Below are 24,382 nucleotides of genomic sequence, written 5' to 3'. Positions count from 1 at the left end.
AGGTCAGGAATATTAATCATATTGCCTAATTATCAGTGTCTCTACTAATTTTTGTCTGCTGCTGATTTGATCAGTTATTAAGACTTTCCAATAAAATCATCCTCTATTTGTCTACATATCCTTTCGTTTCTCTAAGTGTTTTTCTTTATGTGTTTTGAGGCTTTATTATTGGGTGTATATGAATTTAAAATTGTTTCTTTCTTTCACATTTATTCAAATGATTAAAAGCTTTTCTTTACCTTTAGTAATATTTATCACTTCAAAGTCTACTTTGTCTCATATTAACATAGCTTTACAAAATTCAATGTCATTTGTAGGGCACGTTCTTCACATTCTTCTACTTCTAATCTGTGTATTACTGTACTTAGTGTCTATTATATAAGCAACATAGAGTTACTCTTTTTATGCAGCATTCTGTTTTTTAATTTGATTGTTTTCTATTTTTATTTTTATTTACTTTTTTAAAAAAAATATTTTATTTGACAGACAGAGATCACAAGTAGGCAAAGAGGCAGGCAGAGAGAAAGAGGGTGATGCAGGCTCCCCACCGAGCAAGACAGCCCGATGTGGGGCTCGATCCTAGGACCCTGAGATCATGACCTGAGCCAAAGGTAGAGGCTTAACCCACTGAGCCACCCAGGCGCCCCTATTCTATCTACTTCTAATGTAATCATCAGGAAGCATTTGAGTTTATTTCTATCTTTTTACCATTTGTTTTCTTTTAGCCCAATCTTTTCTTTATTCATTTTCTTTTTTTCCTTTCTTTCAAATTAATATATATGTTTGTTTCATTTTTTCTATATTAACTTTTTGGGTTTTTTAATTATTATTTTTAGGGATTATTCTGTAAACTACAAGGCCTATTTATGCCTTACTGAAAAAAAAAAAAAAAACTTTGTTTACCCTTTACCTCATTCTGTACAAGGCAAGAATTTTAGAACAGTTTATTTTCTCTTAACCATTTTTCAACTTTTCTGCTACTGTTTTTTCAGTCTCTAAATTCACTGTGCACTTTAAGCCACCAAGAAATATTATTTTTACAATCAATATTAATTTATATGTACATACATCTTCACCCTTTTATTTCTCTTTTGTCTTTGCATAGAGATGCTTTCCATATGGGGTCATTTTCCACAGCCTAAGAACTCTTTCTTGGATTTCTTTTCCTTCAGATGTGCTGTCAGTAAGTTCTCTCAGCCTTTATTCTTCTGAATATTTTTACTTTGGTTTCATTTTTCCACATATTTCATTGGGTATAAATTTCAGGTGGGCTTTTCCTCCCCAGCTCTTTGAAGATAGCATTTTATTGTTGTTCTGGGTTGTTTGTGTCCCTCAAAAAGGTATGTTGAAGACTTACTTCACTCCTAGTACCTTAGTATGTGACCTGATTTTGAAAATTGGGTCTTTATAGAGCTAATCAAATTAGAATGAGATCATTAGGGTGAGCTCTAATGCACTATGACTGATAGTGTTTTTATAAAAAAGGGAAATTTGGACCTAGAGACAGACACACATGCAGGAAAGATGGTGTGGAGAAGCACAGGGAGAGTGCTGTATGAAGATAAGAGATTGGAGAGAACCATCTGTAATCTGCAGAATGCCAAAGATTGCCAGAACACCACCGGAAGCCAGGCAGAGTCCAGGAAGGACTCATCTGCAACTTTCAGAGGGAACATGGCCACTGACACCTGGATTTCGGGTTTCTGTCGTCCAGAACTGAGAGACAATTCATTTCCGTTTCTTTCAGTCAGCCAGTTTGTGGCACTTTGTCGCTGTAACTGCGGCAGATGAATACAATTGTCCTCTGACTCCCCTTGGTCCTGCTGAAAAGTCTGTTGGTACTTTGATGTATTGTATCATTTTTCTCTGTTTTAAGCTTTTCCTTTTGCCTTTGGTTTTCTGCCATTTGATTCTAATGTATTTTGTAATTGTCTTTGCAGGCATCCAATTTGGATCCCATTTTCTTTAAGATTTATTTATTTATTTTTAAGGGGGCGGGGCAGGACTGAGGGCTTGAGGGGCTTGAGACAGACTCTCAAGCGGACTCCCCCCTGAGCACACAGCCCAACACAGGGCCCGATGTGGGGCCCAATCCTATTAACCTGAGACTATAACTTGAGCTAAAATCAAGAGTCAGACACTTAACTGCCTGAGCCACCCAGGCACCCCTGAATCCTATGCTTCTTTGCTCTGTGATTTGATGTGTTTCATAGGCTTAGAAATATTCTTTAAAATATCTTTTTAAATAACTTTTTCCCACATTTTCTCTCTGTCTTCTCCATTTGAGATTCCAAATGCACATTATGTTGGTCTTATTTACCTACTTCCATATGTTTCATGTCATTTTCTGTGTTTTAATTTTTTTCGTTCCTCTGATTACTACAATCTGGATCTCCCCTACTGTGTTATCTTCTGATTCACTAATGTTCTCTCACTTTCCCTACTGTTAAATCCATATTTTGAATCATCACTGTTAGGCTATTATGTTTTTAGTTCTGGAATTTCCATCTGATTCTTCATTATATATTTCAATTCTCTCATGATAGTTACCATATTTCAAAAAACTCAATCATTGACTATATTAATCATAGTTATTTGGAAATCTGGTTTGGATAACTGCAATATCTGTATCATCACAGATCTGTTTTTTGTGTAAATCTTCTCTTGGCTTTCTGTCATTTGGTCTCGTTTACTGGCAAGCCTAGTAATTTCAGAGTATCTGCCAAACATTGTATATGAAAAATTATAGGTGCTCTGGTTGACGTTGTCTTTCTCCAGAGAGAAGTTAATCACCTTCTGGCAGCAAAGAGATATGAGAAAACCATTTTAATACAATCAGGCATTGAGATCATTCAAGGCTACACTTTAGCTTTGTGATGTTCTGCTGTTTCTAATTTGCCTTTACTCCTATAGTGAAGCCCTCTGGAGGTCTCAAGAAAGCCAGCAGTTTTAGTTTGGTCTCCCTTTCACAAACAGACTTCAATTCCCAGCCTCTCTCTTCAGAACTGTGAGTCAGGTAAATCTCTAGTCTGCTTGTTAGCCTCTTACCAGGGGCTTTTGTTCCATTTCTTGACCTCTTGTCCTTGGCCTTTGAAGCTCAGGAATTAGCAAATTTCTCGAGAGAAAGTTGGATATAGAACATAGGGCTAATTCCACTGTTTTTCTCCTTTCCCTAATATTTGATTTCTTGAACATAGGGTGTCTAATTTCATCTCTCAAGGCGAGTAAGTGACCACAAGCACTAGCTTTCTTCTTAGGCTTTAGGCTTCTCCACACAAATGAACCAAGTGAAAAATAATGTTGTTGAGCACAGAACTCAATTCAGTTCAGTTCAGGAATGTTTCCTTTTCTCTGCAATCTTAGCTCATGAAATTTGTTGGTTTTTAGTTGATCTCTACTGTCTTCAAATACCTGTTTCATTAAATACATATTATTTTAATCCCATTTCTTTTCATTGTTCTCTAGGAATTTTTCTTTTTCCCCCTGACATAAACTTCTTTTTATCCATAAAACCTTTTAAGAAATATTTGTATTTAATTCATTTTTATTTTCTCCTTACTATCCTTTCCACCATCTTCCCTCATTTTCATTATGTTCTTTATTCTATTAGTAATAAAATGGTCTAATCATAAAGATAAGCATAAGATTGGTGCTAATTTTATGTGTGTGTATGTGTGTGTGTGTGTGTCTGTGTATTAAAGGAAAGGATAGCCATAAATGTTGACTAAACTTAGAAAGAAAGCCATCATTCTTACCCTACAATTATTTATTCTTTCCACATACCTTTTGTCCCCAAGCAATACTTCCTGGAGTGCCCCAGACATTAAACCCACCATCCAAGAATAGTATTTCCACTACTTTCAAACTTTCTATCATGATCCTTTGGTTCATGTCCTTTTTTAGTTTTTCTATTCATCACTAGAAGCATTTCCTCTCAAGTATACTCGGTAATTTTGCTCTCTCTCTATCAGTGGGTTGGCCATTGTTACCCAGAAAATTATTCTAGTTTGGAAAATTATTATAATGCTATTCATCAGTCAGTGATACACACTTGACAAGATCTCAATCCTGGCTGTACCAAATTATGTAGATTCTCCATTGAGTTACCCTTGCTCTAGAAAGTCTAATAGTCACCTCATAATTAACATTCCCCAAACAGAATGTTTGTCCTCCCCACACCATCTCCTTAACTTAGCCCTCTTTACGGATTCTCACTTTCTATCAATGACACTAGCACCCACTTGGGTTGCTAAAGAAATGAATTTGGAAGTAACCTTTAGTTTCTACCCTTCCTTCTTCCAGAGAAACATATGTCAACTCTTTTTACTTCTCTCCAGCCCCACTGCCACACCTGTACCATAACATCATTCCTGGATTGCAGAAAGAGCAATGACTCAGTCCATTCTCTACGTGGCTCCAACATATCATTTTTAAAATGTAAACGTTGTGCATAGGAGATAAGAATAGCAAATACAGCTTGAGAAAGATGAATAAATTAAAAGCAATCCAAGCATTACATTTTTTTTTTTTTTTTTTCACGAGTCAGGGGCCAGACCGGTAAATGTTCTATAGTAAGAGGTGGTCTTGCATTCTGATAGCATTACTGCACTGCTGAAAGTCTCTGTACCATAGATAGCTTCAGTAGCTTCTCATGACTCTTAGCATAAATGACTTACCATGACCTACAGACCCCTCCTTGATCTGCTTATTATTCCTCCTCCTTACCCAGCACCAGCCATGCTGTCCCCTTATCACTCAAGGTTCTTGACATTATTTCATAGCTTATCTCTCACATGTCTTTTTTTAAGAATCAAGCCAATAATCATCTCCACTCTCCATGTTGTATATCTGTCTTAAGTGAACCCCAGTTATTCTCTGTCATGCCATATAGTTACCGACTTTGCAGTGCATGTGACAATGCAAAATTATTGGGTTTTTTGTTTGTTTGTTTGTTTTCATTATTGTTCACTTGCACATCATTTCTACCACCATAATGAAGTTTTAGGAACCTTATCTTGTTTACTCCAGTAGCCCTTGGGGCAATACCTGACTTAGAGTAGGTGCTTCCTGAATAATTACAGAGCCCTTTTTGAAAGGGCTATAGGATTTCCTGCAAAGTTCTGAAAAGTTCTAACTAATCTACTATTTTCTTGAAATAAAATATAATTTTTCAAGTATTACCATTTGTAATAAAAATGATTTATTCTTTGGCTTTTTGTTTTGATTTCATATATAGTATAGCCAATTATATTTTATTACAAGTCTAAAGCAGTTCTGTTATATCCTAGATCAAATGGGCTTTATGAGTCTTCCAGGAAGCCTAAACTGTATTTACTACCTTGCTTCTGTATGAAAATGTGGTCTGTAGTCCAAGTAACAAAAAATTTACTTTCCAACAAACTTTGAATTCAAAATTAATTTTTATATTGATAACAGCCTACATAGAGTTCTGAGTGATCATTAAACGAGAACCCAAGTTTCATTAAAAACATCCTAGGGGGCGCCTGGGTGGCTCAGTGGATTAAGCTGCTGCCTTCGGCTCACGTCATGATCTCAGTGTCCTGGGATCGAGCCCCGCGTCGGGCTCTTTGCTCAGCGGGGAGCCTGCTTCTCTCTCTCTCTGCCTGACTCTCTGCCTACTTGTGATCTCTCTCTCTCTGTGTCAATTAAATAAATAAAATCTTTAAAACAAAACAAAACAAACCATCCTAGGATCCATGAAGCACCCACAGTCAGCCCTGTTTTCAAAAGTAGGGAAGATGTAGATGGTAAGTACATAAAGGTAGTCCTTTATATGGAACAAGAAAGGTATACAATCTGTAGTACATACAGTGGATGTGAGTGTGGTACTCTAGGTGCCTGGACAACCAGAGAGTTGTTACATAGATTTCTTTGCTAAAAACTATCTAAAACCAAAAAAAATAATATATTTATTGGTACATTTATTGGTGGTTGTTTAAAGCAATTTTAGTGTTGAGTCTCATTTAGTTTCTTGAAATTCATCTTAGAGCAGACATCTTAGAGCAGAGAGTAGAGGGAGTGTACTCTCCTCTACAGTAAAATAATGTTTGTGTTTGCTTTGTATTCATATTTTTCTTTGATATTTATTTAACTAATTTATAAGACCAATAAAGGACTATTGCCTCTACTATTTAGCACAACTATTTTCTTGTTTTATTTTACATAAGTGTTTTTCATTTCATTTTGTTCTAAATACAGAGGAATTTACCTGTTTTTCTGGCCAAGAATTACGATATAATTTACTCAAACACAGGTAACAGCTGAATTTCTATATTAACAGTCAGAAAGTGTTGTTTCAATAAAAAATTATATAAATTTAGTGGTTGTCAGGGAAGAACTGAAAATAACTCCATATCTGCATGTCAGCCGAATTCTATACTTGTTGTGCTTAAATGGATCTCATTTTCCCTGAAGTTCAGCAAATCAACAGAATTTTTTAAAATATTAAAGAAGAAAGAAAATTAGTTATATCTGTGTTATGGTAAATAAATATTGCATATTAAAGTTATGCACATGTCTGTGTGTGGATATGAATGTGAATTTACACATGTAAATATGCATGTGTATATATGTTTCCCATGTTATTGAAATGTATTTTTCCTCCTGCAAGCCTAACATTAGACATAAAACTTCCCATAACAGGCTGTATTGGTCAATGTGTCCCTGGAAGAAGGTGTTTTGTATCTCAGAGGTAGCATAAGCCCCATTAGATGTGGTGTTGCTATGGTAACTGCTCTCTCTTTTTTAATTGAATAGCATAGTAAGTAGTCTTATAAAACTCACCAACCCATAACTTTCTGGTGCCTCAAGGCAGCTTTAACTTAACCACCTTCTCTTTGTCTTTGTTTTTTTTTTTCAGGATAAGGGATTCAGGTGTTTGGTTCTGCCTGTTTTATGAGTCTGATGTGCCTTGGTATTAAAATCATTGGGTTGTTGACCACAGATAATTTCCAAACAGGAGCTCAACGTAGTTATAAAATCAAGAGAAGAATACAACATTTCAGTTGCAGGAACAAAAGCAAACTTCTGCATAAGGCCTTGTCTGTAAAACTCAGACTGAATAAGGCCCAAGGATTTGATCTGATTTCACCAGAACTTATCTACACCTGGCAGCGTGCAAAGAAACCATTCTAGAAACACAAGAGCCACAAAGAGTGTTGTGTTAAAATAAGTCTTCAGCAACAGGCTCACATATTTTAGATTAAGCAGAAATTCTCCTAGGATCCAACAGTCTTATTTTCCTTTCTGGCTCAAACACACACCTCATAAAATATCTACGCTTTAGTGTAGAGATGTTGCATGGGGTCAAATAAAATATATTGTAACTCCCTCCCCACCCCCTTTCCCTCCTAGAGACAGTAATTCTTTCTGGTTATTTTGCTGGCTATTTATGTTTAAACTGTTAGTAAATCTCTTTTAAAGGGAAAGTGAATATATGGGAATTGCTAGTGTTCTATAGGAAAATAGGGCTGTTAGAACTTGTTCTACTTGTGGAAGAGGGTAGCAAGGTATGACAAAAAGATCATTTTGATAATATTAATCTAGCGTCAGCAAATACTTCCTACTGAGTAGCATTACGATTTTTCAAAAAAAACCGAGTGGGTAAGAACAATCAGAGATACCTGTCTGTAAGTTGATACTGGGTATTGACCCTTCATACTATCAAAGAAACACAAAGTCTAGAGCTTAGAATTTACCTTGTCTAACTTCCCATGCAATTAGAGATTCTCTTTATAATATTAAAAAGTTAATTTGAAAACATGTTTCTCTCTAATCTCTCAGTACTCCTAAATTTTGATGCAACTCAAATATAGTTGATGACTGCTTGCTCAACTTCGCTAGCATCTTTTACAAGATGAATAATTTAGTTTATATTTAGGCAATGAATAAATACCATAGCAAAGTGGGTAATTATAACAGCTTTACTCTTTTCAGAGTGTTCCTCTGCAACTCAGAGAAATCCCAGAGAAAATAAAGGAACAGGAACAAGGAATTAAGTATACGAATGAAATGTACCTACAGTATCTTTGGAAGAAGCATACCCCGTTGAACTGAGGGTACAGAGATATCCAGGTGAGAGATATTGGGGACACTACTCCCTAGGTGTCTTTTGCTGCTAGTGTGGTGCTGAGTATGCAAAGAATTCCAGGCTCTAATCGCTCTTTACCCGCCATTTTTCAATGTTGTGTTTGCAGTGAGCATCCTTGAGGAATGCAATAATGTCTCCTTCTGAGACAAAGAGCAGTCTTGCTTACTGTGTACTATAAAACAGCAGGTTCCCAATATCAGTGTTCCCTGGCCATAAGGTAAAGCCATTGCAGGTGAAGCATCAAGCTGGGCTCTCTGTGTCACCCCTGTGGGACATGGCAGACAAGGGGGAAAGGATGTAAACATGCTGTTGTTTATGCTCCTTGCTTTGCTATAAGTAATAAAGTCCTTTGTCTCTGATCCAGGAGTCTCGTGTCTTTTGGCAACATCTGCGAAACAGTAGCAGGCTTATTTATCAGCTTTTAAGTAGGATAAAATCCCCAACCAGATAGGAGGAAGTTGCTAAAATCATCCTTAGATCTTTTGGGGCATAGTATTAATATACCATCAAAACTATAACCTGGTTTTTGCCAGGAAAGAGAGCCATAGTTTAATTATTCTAAATCTGAAGCCATTACCTTGGTAGACGTTCTAAAAGCAAGTAAAACAATTTAAAGCACATACAAAAGGGTCAGGGAGGGCATTGCTTAAAGGTATGTGGTGGTTATTTAACAAGATGAGGACTTCTTTTTTTTTTTTTTTTTTTTTTTTTTTCCGAGGCAGGAAACTTTTAGACTAACATTATTTTGCCCTACTATTTAGAACAGAATTTTAGACCTTTGATCACCTCTCTGTTTAAAGGGTATAAAATAATTTTAGTCTGTCATAACCAGAATCCTAGCATGTTTTATAGACTGTGTCACCTTTTAGCATTGTGGTCCTTCCTAGCTTTCTTAGGCAACTAAGTTTTCAATGAAATACCTACTGCATCTTTCCACACATCTGTTAAGGCAAAAGTATTTGTATTCAGTTGGGTAACAGACTAACTGTACATGTGATCAGAGCAAACAGTCTGGAAGGTTCTGATGCTCTATGGCTATCAAATCCACAAGTAGGATAAATAATATCTATGAAGATAATCCAAAGAACATGAAGTCCATTTATTTCTCTAATCCATCTCTCTTTATCTCTCTAAACCATCATTTCTCAACTTTTTACTTTTTTAATTGCCCCCTCCTAGAGCCTTTTTTGGCACTCCCTCCCCCCATGCCTTCAACTGCTTCCCTGCCAAGCTTCAAGGGAAATACCAGAGGTACACTATATATTTGTACTATATATTTGCCTGTGTGCTACTGCCCTTGGAAGGCAGTATTACAGTGGCACAACCACTGTAATATCTAGGATTTTTTTGATTTCTGAGAACCAATCATTACCCCGGGGTGGATGGTTTTGCCACACTGAGAACTCCTATGCTAAACACTCCAAAATCTATCCCTGGACCCAGCCGTAGACTTCCCTGCCTACACTGTTAATAGGCTCTCTCAATGCCCCCCCCCCTTTAACTGCCTTGTACTTTGGGGTAATGGTTATATTTAGTGATGCTATAGAAAAATAGCACATGAAACTACTTAAGTCTACTAAGAGATTCGTCACTGGGGGCACCGTAACGCAATGATTACAAGTGGCCTCTGGTTACCTGAATTTAGATCTTGATGTTAGACTTCCTAGCTCTGTAGAGCTAGGCGTGTTGGTTAGCATCTCCGAGTCTCAGTTTGCTCGTGTGTCACATGAGGATCACAACAGTACTCACACCACAGGCCGTTTATACAAAATAAGGATAAGATGCATGTAAATTAGGTGACCAAGTAATATCTTCAGAGTATTAGCTCTTACAGGCAGGCAGTTCTGCAGGGGCTTCTGCACAAAGAGGCTGAGAGTGTTCTCACGGGTCACACTTCCGAGAATAAAGGAGGAATTTTATGCTAGGAATAGATATTAAGAGTTGTGATTGACAGATTTCCTCCTTCTCACCATCCGATAGGAAGTTTCAAGTCCAATTTGTGTTCCTTTCCGTATCAAGTACACAGTAACTCATAGTATATAATTGACTCCCGATTCCAAATTATCCTCTTGCTCTTATTTTCCTTTCTTATTTAGCATGGATTTGGGGGTCATATAGATCTGGGTTGAGTCGTGTATCCATTACTCATTAGCTTGTTAACTTCAGGTGAATTCTTCTGCCTCCTTAATTTTCTTTGTTCTCATTCATAAGATGAGGTCAATACTGATACCTAACTAATAAGATTGTTCAGAGGAAAGTACATGGCACCTAATGAGTGACAAGAATTCAATTATTCTTATTCATTTACTTTTATGATTTATATTATCTTGCCATATTTTTTATATCTGTATAAATCATATTTTTCCAGTAAGATGAATAAAAATAAACCCAGAACATTGCTGCTGTGATTTGAAGGTTTGTGACCCCCAAAATTTGTATGTGAAATCCTAATGCCGTGCGATGGTATCAGGAGGTGGGGCTTTGGGAGGCAGTGGGAGGTGCTTAAATCCTGAGGGCAGAGCCTTCAGGAACGGAAGTAGGGCTCTTAGGAGAGAGAGCCCACAGCGCTCCTGAGCCCCCTCTACTATGTGAAAATACAATGACAAGTCTGAAACTCAGAAAAGGATCCTCTCTCAACGGGGCTAGCACTCTGTTCTTGACATTCTAGCCGCCAGAACTGTGAGAATTAAATTCCATTTTATAAGCCACCCAGTCTGTGAAACCATGTTACAGCATCCTGACTGGACTATGCAATGACCACAGTGCTCCTCTGCGGGGGTTTAAGGTTTTGGATATTTCCTCACACCATCACTAGAGTCCCCTTGACTGAGAAGCGAGCAATGATGTTGACCCAATACCTTTCCAGTCATCATTGCAGACTTTTATGTTCAAGTCCCCAGCTGTGACATTGACCTACGACCCGTGGATGATTGAGAATGAAAGTTTGCCCAGGTGATGTTTAGTAGGTCAAACCCTAGAACTAAATTTAGATACTAGACACTGGGCCTGAAGATCAGCGCAGTTTTGCTTGTGATACCAGGCAAAGCAAGCCAAGCATCTTCATGCCTGTGTCCCCCATCTGCTAATTGACATAGTTGTCTTTTCTTATTGGCTTCCATCTCAGGGCTTGTCCTAACATCTGTAAAAACCCTCAGCCTCGATTAAAGGATTAAAGTATAGCTTCTTGCTGTGTGCCCCTGAATACCTTGCTTTACCTCCTAGGTTTCTCATCTATAAAATGGAGAAAAAGATATTCAGAGATCTGTGAAAATGATGTATGTAAACTTACATATAAATATGGAAATCATTGTGCCTAGCCTATAGTAGATACTCTGTAAATGTAAACTTGACTCATTTCCGTTTTCTTAGTGGGAGAGTCAGGGTTTTAGACTGACCCTCAAGTTAAGAATAGAAAAAAAAGAATTTATTTCCCCAAGTGTCTATAATACATTCATTTAGCCTGTAAAATAGACCTCAATACAAAGCCTAAAGGCAAAGTGCTCTGCCCACAACTGTTCCTTGTTCATCTCTTTTCAGAGAAGTTTGGCTGTGCATGGGTAAAACTGATGAGAATAGGCATGAATGAAGGAGGGGGAGAGAAAGGAAAAGTAGGTACTTGATATTTTTCCTCCATCTTGATAGTGGTGCCATGGGGGATGTCTTCTCTGAGACTCTGCAGTAGGCAGAATTCTAAGATGATCCCCAAGAATCCACATCCTTCTCTCCGCTGTGACAGGACCCCTGGAATATGACAGGACATCTCTCCCACTAAGTCGCATGACAAAAGGGGTTTGGGAAATGCAATTTTGGTTAGTAATGTGTGACTTTGAGTTAACCAAAAAGGAGATTATTTGAGTAAGTCTGATGCAATCACATGAGCTCTTTAAATCTGTATTTAAGGACGCCTGGGTGGCTCAGTCAGTTAAGCTGCTGTCTTCGGCTCAGGTCATGGTCCTAGGGTCCTGGGATCGAGTCCTGCATCGGGTTCTCTGCTCAGCAGGGAGCCTGCTTCCCCCTCTGTCTCTGTCTGCCTCTCTGCCTACTTGTGATCTCTGTCTGTCAAAGAAATAAATAAAATATTTTTAAAAACCCCTGTATTTAGAGGATGAAGATAAACAAGGTCAAAGAGCTGAAGCATGAGAGGCTTTGACTTGTCCCCACTAGCTTGAATATGGAGGGGGCCATTTGGCAAGGAACGTGGGTAGATCCTGAAAGCTGAGAGTGGCCCCAAGGCTGGCAGCCAGAAAAATAAGAGGGACCTCAGTCCCACAACTGCAAGAAACTGAATTCTGCCAATAACAAGAATGAGCTTGGAAGTGAATTTTTCCCCAGAGCCCCCAAGTGAGATCTCAGGGTCTGACTGATATTTTCATTTCAGACTTAAGAGATCCTAAGGAGAGAGACCAGCCATTCTCTGCCTGGACTCCTGACCTATAGAAACCGTGATATAAGAAATTTTTGTTGTTTTAAGGTGCTAGGTTTGTAGCAGTTTATTGAACAGCAATAGAAAACTAATGCATGTTGAGTGATACACCAGAGCTTACAGAGATACCCAAGGTAATACCTGGAAACAGCCAAGAGTCCTATCCCAAATATTTAAGCATTAGCTCAACTGCTATTCGACATTATCTTCTTGAGTTACCAGCAACCCAGAATTAGCCACCTCCCCCTACCTATAGCTTGGGAATGAGGTCCTGGAAGTCCTTCACTGGCATGGCCCCTAGTTCATCACTCAACATTCCAAGCTGCTCTGTAATCAGTTCATATCTTTGATTCTGTATCATTCATGACATGCTCATTTATTTCTTCCTGACTTTAAATATCCTTGCATTCCACTATTATTACTTAACTCCTACTAAATTCTAAGGTCCTGGGATGAAGACTTTTTAAAATCTCCAGTACCTATTAGTCTTTGCAAACTATGAAAGTATTGATTAAAGGAGTAAGATAGTGATGTAAGAAATCTTGCTTATCTTTCAAGTCCTATCTCAATCAATATGGCATTTTCTGATCTAGCATTCTCCTGAAATATGAAAGGAAAAGGGAACATACTAATGGATGAACCACCAAGACAGTGCCAGAAGATACATCAAAAGCTGCCATAGAAGGGGAAATACCTTTTTTCTGGCAGAGAAGGGAGGGAGAACTTAAAAATTATGATTTCAGTATTCCCAGAAAAATTTGAGAAGCTATCTTATTCAGAATTAACCGGGACCAAAAAATCTAGAAACAGTTCTTGGAAATGATACATATGTTGTCAAAATAAAACATTGACTAGGATAACTTGGACACAAGTTAATAGTAAGTTTGCAAACTGAAAGATTCACAGACACTTATTCCTCCATTCACTCCTGTCTAAGAACATAGAGCACAACAACAAAAAGATTAAAAACATGTGAGGAAAGTATTAAGAGTTGTTATCTATTAAAAATATGTTAAGGGGCACCTGGGTGGCTCAGTCAGTTGAGTGTATGACTCTTGATTTTAGCTCAGGTCATGATCTCAGGGTCATGAGATCAAGCCCTGAGTCAGCTTGCCCTTTTCCCTCTCTGCCTCTCTGTTTGCTCACTATCTCTTTCTCTGAAATAAATAAATAAAATCTTTTTAAAAATTAAAATATGTTAAGGAAAATGCCCAGAAACAAAGTAAAACACATTGTTGAAGATGTAACAGGAAATTTCTCTGAGGGAAAACAACAGTCACATCTTCAGATTTGAAAGGGGCTACCAAGTAACTATGTATTATTTTATTGTTCATTTATTCAACAAATAATTATTGAGCTCAGTTTATTCAGAATGTTGTGGATATGGAAGTGAATATTAAAAATAATTTTTTAAAAATTAAAAAATCTGTGGTAGGCAATATTTTAAAATGGCCTCCAAGTTTCCTACATTCTATATGACCTCCCATTGGTTATGGAAAGGGACCTAACATGGTGGTGGGTGTTATTTCTCTGCTAATTTACACTACATAGTAAAGGCAAAGAGATTTTGTAGATGTAATTAAGGTCCCTAAGCAGTTTGCCTTTGAGCTGTGTTATCCATCATAGGATAATTTCCTAGGTATGCCTCGTGAGCCCTTTAAAAGTGGTTTTAGAGGGTGCTGGGTGGCTCTGTCAAGCATCCAACTCTTGATTTCAGCTCAGGTCATGATCTCAGAGTCCTGCTGGGCTCCATGCTCAGTGCAGAGTCTGCTGGAACTTCTCCCTCTCCCTCTGTTCCTACTCACACATACTCTCTCTCTCAAATAAATACATAAAATCTTTTTTTTTTTTTTAAGTGGTTTTAGGACTTCCTTGAGCTTAGAGACTAGAAGGAACTCTTTCTGCTGCTGCCTTTGAGGAAGCGAACTGCCAAGAACTCAATAGCTTCAAGGAAATAAATTCCGCCAACAACCTGACCGACCATGGAAGTATCCTTCCTTAAGTCAGGCTTCCAGATAAGAATGCAGCCCAGCAAACACCTCGATTTTAGTCTTGTGAGACCCTGAGCAGAGGACTTCGTTATCTTTCATAGACTTCTGACCTACAGAAACTATGATATAATTAACAGGTGCTGCTTTAAACTCCTACATTTGTGGTAACTCTTAAACAGCAGCAGAAACCCAATACAAAATCTACATTAGGATGGAATTTCAGGACTGTAACGGTAAGGGAAAGTTCTGTAATTTTCAAAGGAAAATTTTAAAGTTCTAAAATCAGAGTAACTTTACAGTAACAACATGGTATTCTAGAAAACAATAGAACAATACCTTCCATGTTCGGAGGAAAAATGATTTGGAGCTAAACAATGAATAAAACAAGAGTGAAATAAATACATTTTCTGACATGCAAGGACATTGAAATTACTCTGTCCATATGGCATGGTTTTGAGAAAATCATAGAATATAGGATAAAAAGAATCAATTTGACTTTTACTCTTGAGATAGTCTCCTTAGAGGGGTACCTATGAAGATTTCCAGATGTGTCCCTTGGATCTGGAGCATCGAGTACTCTAACTCTGCTTATCTTTTCTTTTTACATTTTTATTGAGGTAAAATATAGACTGATTAATGTGCATCAAATTCACTAATCTTCTATTTTGTATTTTCTATATTCTACTTTCTATCTTCTATTCACTAACCACTAAGATTTGAGGAAATTTACAGAAATATATATCCAGGTAATGACTACCAAGATCAAAATAGAGAACGTTTCCAGTCCCCCAGAAGGTGATTTTACCCTCAAAATGGCCACCCCCCCATTTCTATCCCCATCATTCGTTTTCTCAGGTCTGGCACTTCATCTAAATGCATTCCCACAATGTGTACTATTTTATGCCTGGTTTCTTTTTGCTGTGACAGTCATTCTTATCATGGTCTCTGCCAGTAGTTCATTCTCTTTTCATGGTTGCATAATATTTAATAGATCATTTATATGCCACAACTGAGCCATTGTCCCTTCGGGTGTTTGAGTTGTTTTTTTTGGTTTTTGGCTATCATGATAAAAGCTGCTGTGGAAACCATAAGAGACTCTTAATCTCACAAAACAAACTGAGGGTTGTTGGGGGATAGTGGGGGTAGGGATAGGGTGGCTGGGTGATGGACATTGGGGAGGGTATATGATATGGTCAGTGCTGTGAATTGTGTAAGCTTGATGATTTACACACCTGTACCCCTGGGACAAATAATACATTATATGTCAATAAAAATAATTTTTAAAAAAAGCTGCTGTGGATATCTCCCCACAGTATTTTGGCTGTAGGCCCTCAGTGGAGTTTGGCCAAATACCTAGGAATGGATTTCTGGGTCACGGGATAGTAGATCTTTTTATTGCTTTTAATCATTTATGTTCAAGCTACAGGGAAAATATTGAAGGTTCATGTATAGTAATAAAGTAAAAGAAAATAACAAAATCTTGGTAATTTAAAAGCAAGGTTAAAAGTGCCAGAAGTCAATGGGAAAAAATAATACTCCAGCTCATTTACTCATATTCACCAACTGTAGTCAGAGTACACTTTTCCAAAATTCTATTCTGATCATGGTCTGCCTCTGCTCCAAAGCATCTTCCCCTGGTTCTCCAGATAAAGGCAAAGCCCCTCAATAAAGCCTGCGAAGCTCTGCATGGCTGGCCTCTACTTACCTTTTCTATCTTATCTCTTGGCTCTTCTCCACTTTTTCCACTTAAGTCCCACTGGCTTCTCTCACATCATTCTTGCCATGACTTCTCTGTCTCAGGGCCTTTGCAAGAGCTGTTCCTCTTCCTGGAATGTTCTTGAGACCAGTTTCCACCTAGCTAAGTCCTATTCGTCCCTCAGATCTCTTACCAGAGGTAACCATTTCTGAGAAACCACCCCTCCTCTCCTTAATATAAGTTCTCATAACTCTGTGAACTTCTGGGCAGCACTTGTCATTGCAATTTATTTGTTTGTATTATTATTGATTGAGCTTTGCCTTTTTCATTAGGTGGCAATTTCCATAATGACAGAGTTTATGTCCATTTTTACTCAGCATTTTATCTAGTTTAGCAGTTGGTCAATGTAGGCACTCAATAAATACTTATCAAGCTGAAGAAAGAACCTTACATGGTGAAGAGAATTTTGAAATTGAAGAACCAATATCATTCACAATTATGAAGGCAATCATCTGAGGAACAGAAGATAATAATATAAATTTAAATAAGAGAGAGGAGAAGATTCTAATAAGTGAACTAAATTTCTCTTCTTTCTATAATGGAGTCAAAAGCCTACCACTTATAGAGATAATCAACAGAGGAACTAAAAGTTGAAGCATTTAAGTGTAACCATCTCTGGGAAACAAGGCTAAGGCTGGGGAATGGAGTTTGGGGAGATAGATTTTTACTCAAAAATTTTTAGCTTCTATTTTTAAAAAAGATTTATTTATTTACTTGAGAGAGAGAGAGAGAGAGTGTGTGTGTGTATGCATGACAAAGGGAGAGAGAGAGAATCTCAAGCAGACTCCCTACTGAGCATGGAACCTAATACAGGGCTTGATCCCAGGACCCCAAGATCACAACCTGAGCAGAAATCAAGAGTCAGATGCTTAACTGGCTGAACCACCCGAGTGCCCCCATTTTTACCCTTAATTTTGATTTGTTGTACTATAAAACATTTATTATAATAAATAACAGAAAGATGAAACCCAAGGTTACTATACATTGGAAACCTCTGGAAGACGGGGGAAGCTAAGTCTCCTATCTCCCCCTGTGTCAGGAGTTGGGTGTAGAGTAAGGCACCTGTGATTAGGTATTTGAGGTTGTTGACAAATTTCCCATGTCTGTGACAAATTCAAGTGTTCGGTAAGGTGAACCAATGAAACCATAAACTGATTTGAAGACTGTCAGGGGTAACAACAGGTTTTGGAATTTCATAGAGCAAGATGTCCTTGTCCCTTGGAGCTAGTTAAGGCAATCAGGGATCAGGGCAAAATATCAGTGTCCTGGGTGGTTCTCACATTTGTTCCTGTGCTAGGTACAGGACAGGGGGTTGTAGTACGTAATCGAATTGGTCATAAAAAAAAAAAAAATCGGTTACATCTCACAATGCAGGAATAGAAGAGAGGGAACAAAGTCTTACACATATTATAGGTTTCAAATAGAAAAGCTCAACAATGAAGTAGGAACAAATATTTTAAACCAAATTGGTAAATCAGAGCTGAGGATTAGGATTTTTCAGGAGAGAACTTGGCAGTGGGATATGGGGTCTTGCGGGCAGGGAAGTCCATATTAATTCTGATCCACAACTGACTTTCTTAGTAACCCTCTCAAAGGGTCAGGATCTTGTCTTCTGGGCTGTGCTGCTGAACACATCCACTCTACATGCCAACGTGTCCTCTAAACTTCAGTACAAACCGACTTTTAAAAAAACAAAAACCTTTATATTGCCCAGAACCAAAGATAGCCCCTCCCTCCTTGATTTCCCAAAGCACTTTTTCTCATCTTCTTGTGGCATTTAGCCCTTTATATCCTGCATTCTGGTTATACATGAGCATTTCTTACTTCCCTCATTTATCTAAGAGGTCAGGAGAATTAGAGATCCACATTCATCATGGAGACTGGCCTTGGACGTTACACATCACTGGTGAAAGAAGGCTTAAGAGCAAATCCGGTGCTACCTGAGGACCACAGATGACAAACTTTCCCCATCTCACTGATGTGTCGTATGCACTGGGCCTTACCAGTGTGCTCTGGTTAGCGACGCAAAATTCAGAATGTGTATTGCTATATCATGCTAGGAAGTATATTCTATTATTTCCATTAGTACTATTCGGGGGAATGAAAATGTTTTCTATCAGTGCTGATAAGTCCTGCATATCTCTCTGTATCAGATGTTTGCATCAGGAAACCAGACGTTGATTTTTAATTAACAAGAACCGAGAAGATATGTGAATATATCTGCTATTAATAATAACAATGATTCACGCAGGCTGCGTGGTTTGAGCTACCTTCTTAGATTGTATCATTTAAGTCCTTATGAAGTTCTACCATTCTTCCACAAAGACAAACCGATGTTCTACATCCCCATTGTCTATAAACTTAAAATAACTAATGAAAATGTCTTAAAGGGAAGAAATAATAGCAAAATTCACATTACATTCAAAGTAAGCCATTTTCTGTGATTTTAAGTGAATGCAAAGAAATCCGTTCGAGTTGGGATTTCTGAGAAACAAAGATGTGGGGTCTACTTCTGTTCCAGGGAATCCTGTTCTCCTCATCTCCCAAGGCCGTTATCTCCTTTGTGTTATTACGGATGAAATTGGTTGAAACATAAAACACACAATGGATATTTCATACTTGAATAATACCGAAGGTAATATATGCAGAAAAGTTTTTCCAAGGCATGTCTGAGTATATACTTTTGAATTTTACTGGAAAACATGTCATTCCGTTCAGAACTCTGAATTAAGATGCACTATTTTTTTGCTGAAGGCTATTTTAAATTAGGCTAATAAATTGCTACTCTCTGCCTTGCGTGATAATGCATTACATTATCTACTGATGTACATGTATTGTTTGACTCTAATGGTGTGGAAATTAAATGTTAGACATGGGCCAGATGTTCCTATAGATGAATATGAAGTATGACTCTGGCATAGTCATGTCTCATTGGAATGAAGAGGAAGGCACGATAACAAACCACAGGAACAGCCACCTCGAGAAACTTCCTCTGAAACTGGGCTCCCTCAAGAACTAACATCACGCGTGTCTCTGTCCTCTGAGTCCTGGTCTTTGAGGAGGGTTACAAATGTTGGTGGTATTTACACCTGTTTGTGGGGAAAGACATCTCCCTGCCTAAAATGCAGAATAAAATAAAATCATGACTATGAAACTACCTGGAGGGGTGTCCACAGACAGTAAATATTTGTCATCTTTATTTGACAGAGAGGAGCAGCTTGGAATGTTTCCCTGGACTGTGCACCTCGACACGGCAGTGAGATTTCCACGGGTCATTCCTGGGCTCTGCGAAGAGTTCACAGCAGGGTAGGAGGGATGTGGAAGCTGGGGGAAGGGAAATGGTGAACAAATGGGCCTTATGGTGAATTTTAATGAAGATTCCCTGCTGGCTTTAGCCCCACTGGAAAAAAAAAAAAGAAGGCAAAAAGGGTAGAGAGAAGAAAAGAAGGAAAAGAAACCCATAATCTATTCAAGAGGCTAACTTACAAATGGGATCATAATTCCAACTGTAGAAACGTGGCAGGAATGATAGGGGTCGGGGAGGACCAAGGATGTCTATTGTTGCTGCTTCCGCAGCCACTCCTCCGACTACGAATATGTAGATATATTTTTGAAAATCGTCAGACATGAATCCATTATATCATCTTACCATAAATCAGCCACCCACTCCGTGAGAAACGTTTGCCAGTCTGTGCTGAGGGTACGTTCCATGATATCCCAGAGGAACAGGGGAGAGAGACAAAGGTAACTCAGAGAAAGGCTGGGCCAGTGCTGGCAAGTATCCTCTTTTAAAAGAGCCTCTGAATTCCAAGAGGGATAAGATGAAAAATGTAACAAAGAGAAAAAATATATAAAATCTTTCAGGAGAGTTTTGAGCTGCAAGTGTTGCAGTCATGCTTTCCCCCTCACCCTCTTGGGGTTTGCTTGGAATACAGGATACTGAGGAATTCATTGCTTTGTGCCTAGAGGTTTTTGTCTGTGTGCTTCTCTCTATCTACCAAGATATTTTCTTTCTGATTTATATAGACTCCTTTTTTCTTTTTAATTTAGCATCATTTCTGATTTTTGGTCCAATCAACATTGATTTCTCAGGAGTAGCTTAACTCTTCTTTTTGGCCTTGTTTTTCCTTCTCTGCTATTTCTTTGTTGTGTCACTTAAAGAAAAAAAAAAAAAGGAGTGCTTGGAAACTCTTCCTTCTTACACATGAAGGTAAGGTCGTTTTTCTCTCGTATGAATTTTCTATGCAGATGAATGTCTTGCCCTTCTGGATCTCCTTTTCAAGCTAGACAGGGACAGAAACCTATTGTTTTCTCATTGTAAGGTAGTGTACTAATTATGTATTCAATATGTTCATAGTGTCATCGGTTCCAGACAAATTAATGAGTCCATTTCTACCTTCCAGAGTTATTAAGCTGCATGAAATGATGAGTAGAAGTCTGGAACCCTCATCTTTTGGATAAAATGCTTCCATTTCTCTAACTCCTGAAAGTTTTCACTATCATTGAAGCAAAATGGGTTCTCACAATCCCTGAAACAGACAAGCCTGTGGGGGAGTACCCTTTGATGGGCTGACATTGGCATTTTTGTGCTGAACAAGCTTCCTGGTCGTTATGTCACCAAAATAAATAAATAAATAAATAAAATTGAAAACCTCTATCTTAAGGTCAAACTGTCTTGCTTATTTCTTGTGTGTTAGAATATATTTTTAATCACGAGACATATTTAAATTTATATTTATGAGATATATTTAAATACAGTCACTGATTAAGTGGAGAAAAAAGGGGGAAATTAAGGAAAATTTACAAGGCAAGAGAGAAAACACGAGTTTCTAATGGGCTTGCGCTTGGTTGGTCATTTCCTCTAGACTTAGGCTTCTTCAGCACTGGGCTAGCAAGTGGCTAGAATCAGGAAGAAGGGGAAAGGGAGGCCACTTTGGCCAAATTGGGTTCTACAAGAAGAGTCATCATAGAATCAAGACTAGTTCACCAGATATTTTATGGGGATTGGAGACCAAGCCTCTCACTAACTGACTTTGTTCTCTGGACATAGAGTTCCTTTGAGAAACAGACTTGCCATGGCAGGATAGCAGAGGGGTCTGAGTTCTTGGTAATATTCAAATACTAATTATGGTAGAGCTAGAAGGGCATATAGGTAAAGAGCATGAATTTGGAAGTTAGGCAGGCTTGAAGTGAAATCACATCTTCACCACCAACTAGCTGTGTGGGAATGGACAGGTTACACTCAATTCCAAGCTCTATCATTTGTATGATAAATGTGATTATAGTGCCTACTGTGTAGGATTGTTATGTTGATTAAATGAGATAATAGACAGAAAAATGTTCAGCTCAGTGCTTATGGCATACATCCTCAATACATGTTATCTGCTATCAATAGAGCATTAATAACAATCACAGTCATATTTGTAAAGGCTAGGCAGAGGGATTACTTTTAAGAGATCAGTCTGAGTCTAGTCGGAGACTGGCTGTTTGGGACAGTGAAATAAATTCCATTTTTTATTTTTTACATCAGATTTATTATGAATGACCCCCCTGTCAAATAGATTCGGCCTGTTCTATTTGGTGATTGGCACCATTTAGTATGTTACTTCGGGTTTAGTCAAAACAGACTCTTAAGATATTTGGAAAATTAATTTTCACTTGTCAAGCACCTTGTAACTGGTCATTTTATCAACAAAATCAACAAATTCAATCAGGTGCTCAATCTCATAAATGTTAGAAGCCGTACAATAAATTCGAGCACTTTTTCTAAATCATGGTGGGTTGCAATCTTGAAGTCTTATTGGGGAATTGAGGCTAATGTGTATGAGATAGTACAAATGCAGAGATAAAAGCAATACTATGGACAACAACTTTGCCTTTAAGACCAATATGAGGTATACCTATCCACTTAGGTCTTGTGGGTTGTGTTTTGTTGCTTTTTTTTTTTAAGATTTTATTTATTTATTTGACAGTGAGAGATCACAAGTAGGCAGAGAAGCAGGTAGAGGGAGAGGGGGAAGCAGACTCCCCGCTGAGCAGAGAGCCCGATGCAGGGCTCGATCCCAGGACTCTGAGACCATGACCTGAGCTGAAGGCAGAGGCTTAACCCACTGAGCCACCCAGGCGCCCCTTGCTTTGTTGCCTTTTTGCTTCAAAGACTGACAGGATGTTCTTTCTGTAGATTCTGGGTCTTCTACGATTGCTTCCTTGCTTACCATACTCTGCTTGCTTGAAATCGATTTGCCCAGAAATTGCTGGATTTAAGGTGTTTCTTTATGTTAACCCGGAATCTGCAATCTCAATTTGACCTTTGACATCGCCACTATTTTAAGGGCTTCTTTCGACATCCAGCCTGTGCTTTACCCAGCCTCTGGTTGGAGACCTCCCATTTTGGCTTCGGTGTCCTTAATTTCACACTGCCCAACATGCTGTCATGATATCTGTATTGTGTTTCACAGTGTAGCCAGTGTTTCCCATGTAATTGGCTTAAGTGTATGATTAGGCGCTAAATTACGTAGCACATAATGTGTGGGTTGCAAGGTGCAAATAAGACAAATCAGTAAAAGGTTGAGGAAGACTTCATAAGATGGAGGAAACTGAACTGGGTGCTGAAGGTGGGGTATAATAGCATTTGTCTCTCATACCTTCTAACTTCATTCATTTTCTTTTGAAGATACTATATGAAGATACTCTTAACACTGAAGGATACAAAATAATAGAGACAGTAATGATTCCCCCACTTTGAAATCTCCCCAATACAATTCTTTTTATATTTCTTCAGTCTTTTCTCAATGCATTTTTTTAAAGATTTTATTTATTTATTTGAGAGAGAGACAGTGAGAGAGAGCGTGAGTGAGAAGGTCAGAGGGAGAAGCCAGACTCCCCGTGGAGCTGGGAGCCTGATGTGGGACTTGATCCTGGGACTCCGGGATCATGACCTGAGCCGAAGGCAGTCGTCCAACCAACTGAGCCACCCAGGCATCCCTTCTCAATGCATTTTTATATGTAAACCTGAAGACGGATCAATATACATTTTAAAATGTGGGATTATACTCTACTCCATCTTGTAACTTCTTTCTACCAATAATTTGCCTTGATCAATTTTTTTCATACAATATTTTCATGAGATATAATTCATGTATCATTAAATCACTCTCTTAAAATGTATAATTCTGGAACATCTGGACCCTTGTATACCTTCTTTGGACGAAAGTCTACTAAAATCATTTGCCCATTTAAAAAATTGGACTATTTTTCTTATTGCCGAGTTGTGTTCTATATCTATTTCTGAATATTAGACGCTAATGGGATATAGGATTTGCAAATATTTTCTCATGTGATATAGGCTGTGTCTTTTCATTTTCTTGATAATGTCCTATGAAGTACAAATTATTTCAAATTTCAATTATGTTCGATATCTACCTTTTCTTGTTACTTATACTATTGTTTTTGTTTTACTTGTACTTCCGATGTTATAGCAAGAAACCATTGCCTCATTCAAGGTCACAAAGGTTTTGTGCCTATGTTTTCTTCTAAGAGTCTACAGTTTCCGCTATTATATTTATGTTTTTGATCCATTTTGATTTAATATTTGTATATAGTATAAGGAATTTTAGAATCAGATTTTCAGTTGCTGCAAATAAATCATCTGAGATTTTGCAGTCAAATGCTCTACCCCTGAGCTATACCCCCCCATCTGAGATTTTGAAAGAGACTGTGTTGAATGTGTAAATCAGTTTGAGAAGTATTTTCATCTTAACAATATTAATTCTTCCAATTCATGATAGAGCATGTCCATCTTATATACATGCAGTAATAACTATTTTAGGTTCTCTCTTCCTTTAATTTCTCAGACTCTTATGCTTAACTGTATAACTGTCTCAGCTTCATGTCATGTGGAAGATATAATATTAAGCATCCCCCAAACTCTATCTTACTGTCCTCTTCCTGCACAAACAGGAATATGGTGTTCCCATGTTCTCTTGCAGTTAGGACAGTCCTAACTGACTAGTCCTGGCCAATGGGCTATAAATAAAACTGAGGTTGCTTTTACCTTTAGATCAATGGAGGGAAAATACAAGGATCAGTCCTCTGAGTTCTCT

General features: G+C 38.0%; 1 long non-coding RNA gene across 1 annotated transcript in view; it reads left to right on the top strand.

Moving 5' to 3' along the window:
* The window catches only part of LOC132017133 (uncharacterized), a 166,637-nt gene extending 145,751 nt beyond the window's left edge, over positions 1-20,886 (top strand). Inside the window, exons 3-4 of the long non-coding RNA XR_009404174.1 lie at positions 19,488-19,586; positions 20,684-20,886. This is a non-coding gene — a long non-coding RNA (uncharacterized LOC132017133). The remainder of the gene's footprint in view (positions 1-19,487; positions 19,587-20,683) is intronic.
* The last annotated feature ends 3,496 nt before the right edge of the window (positions 20,887-24,382 follow it).

This window comes from Mustela nigripes, chromosome 5, assembly GCF_022355385.1.
Source record: "Mustela nigripes isolate SB6536 chromosome 5, MUSNIG.SB6536, whole genome shotgun sequence".
Taxonomy (NCBI): domain Eukaryota; kingdom Metazoa; phylum Chordata; class Mammalia; order Carnivora; family Mustelidae; genus Mustela; species Mustela nigripes.
Note: the sequence above shows the minus strand (reverse complement) of the source record. Positions and strands in the feature narration are given on the sequence as shown.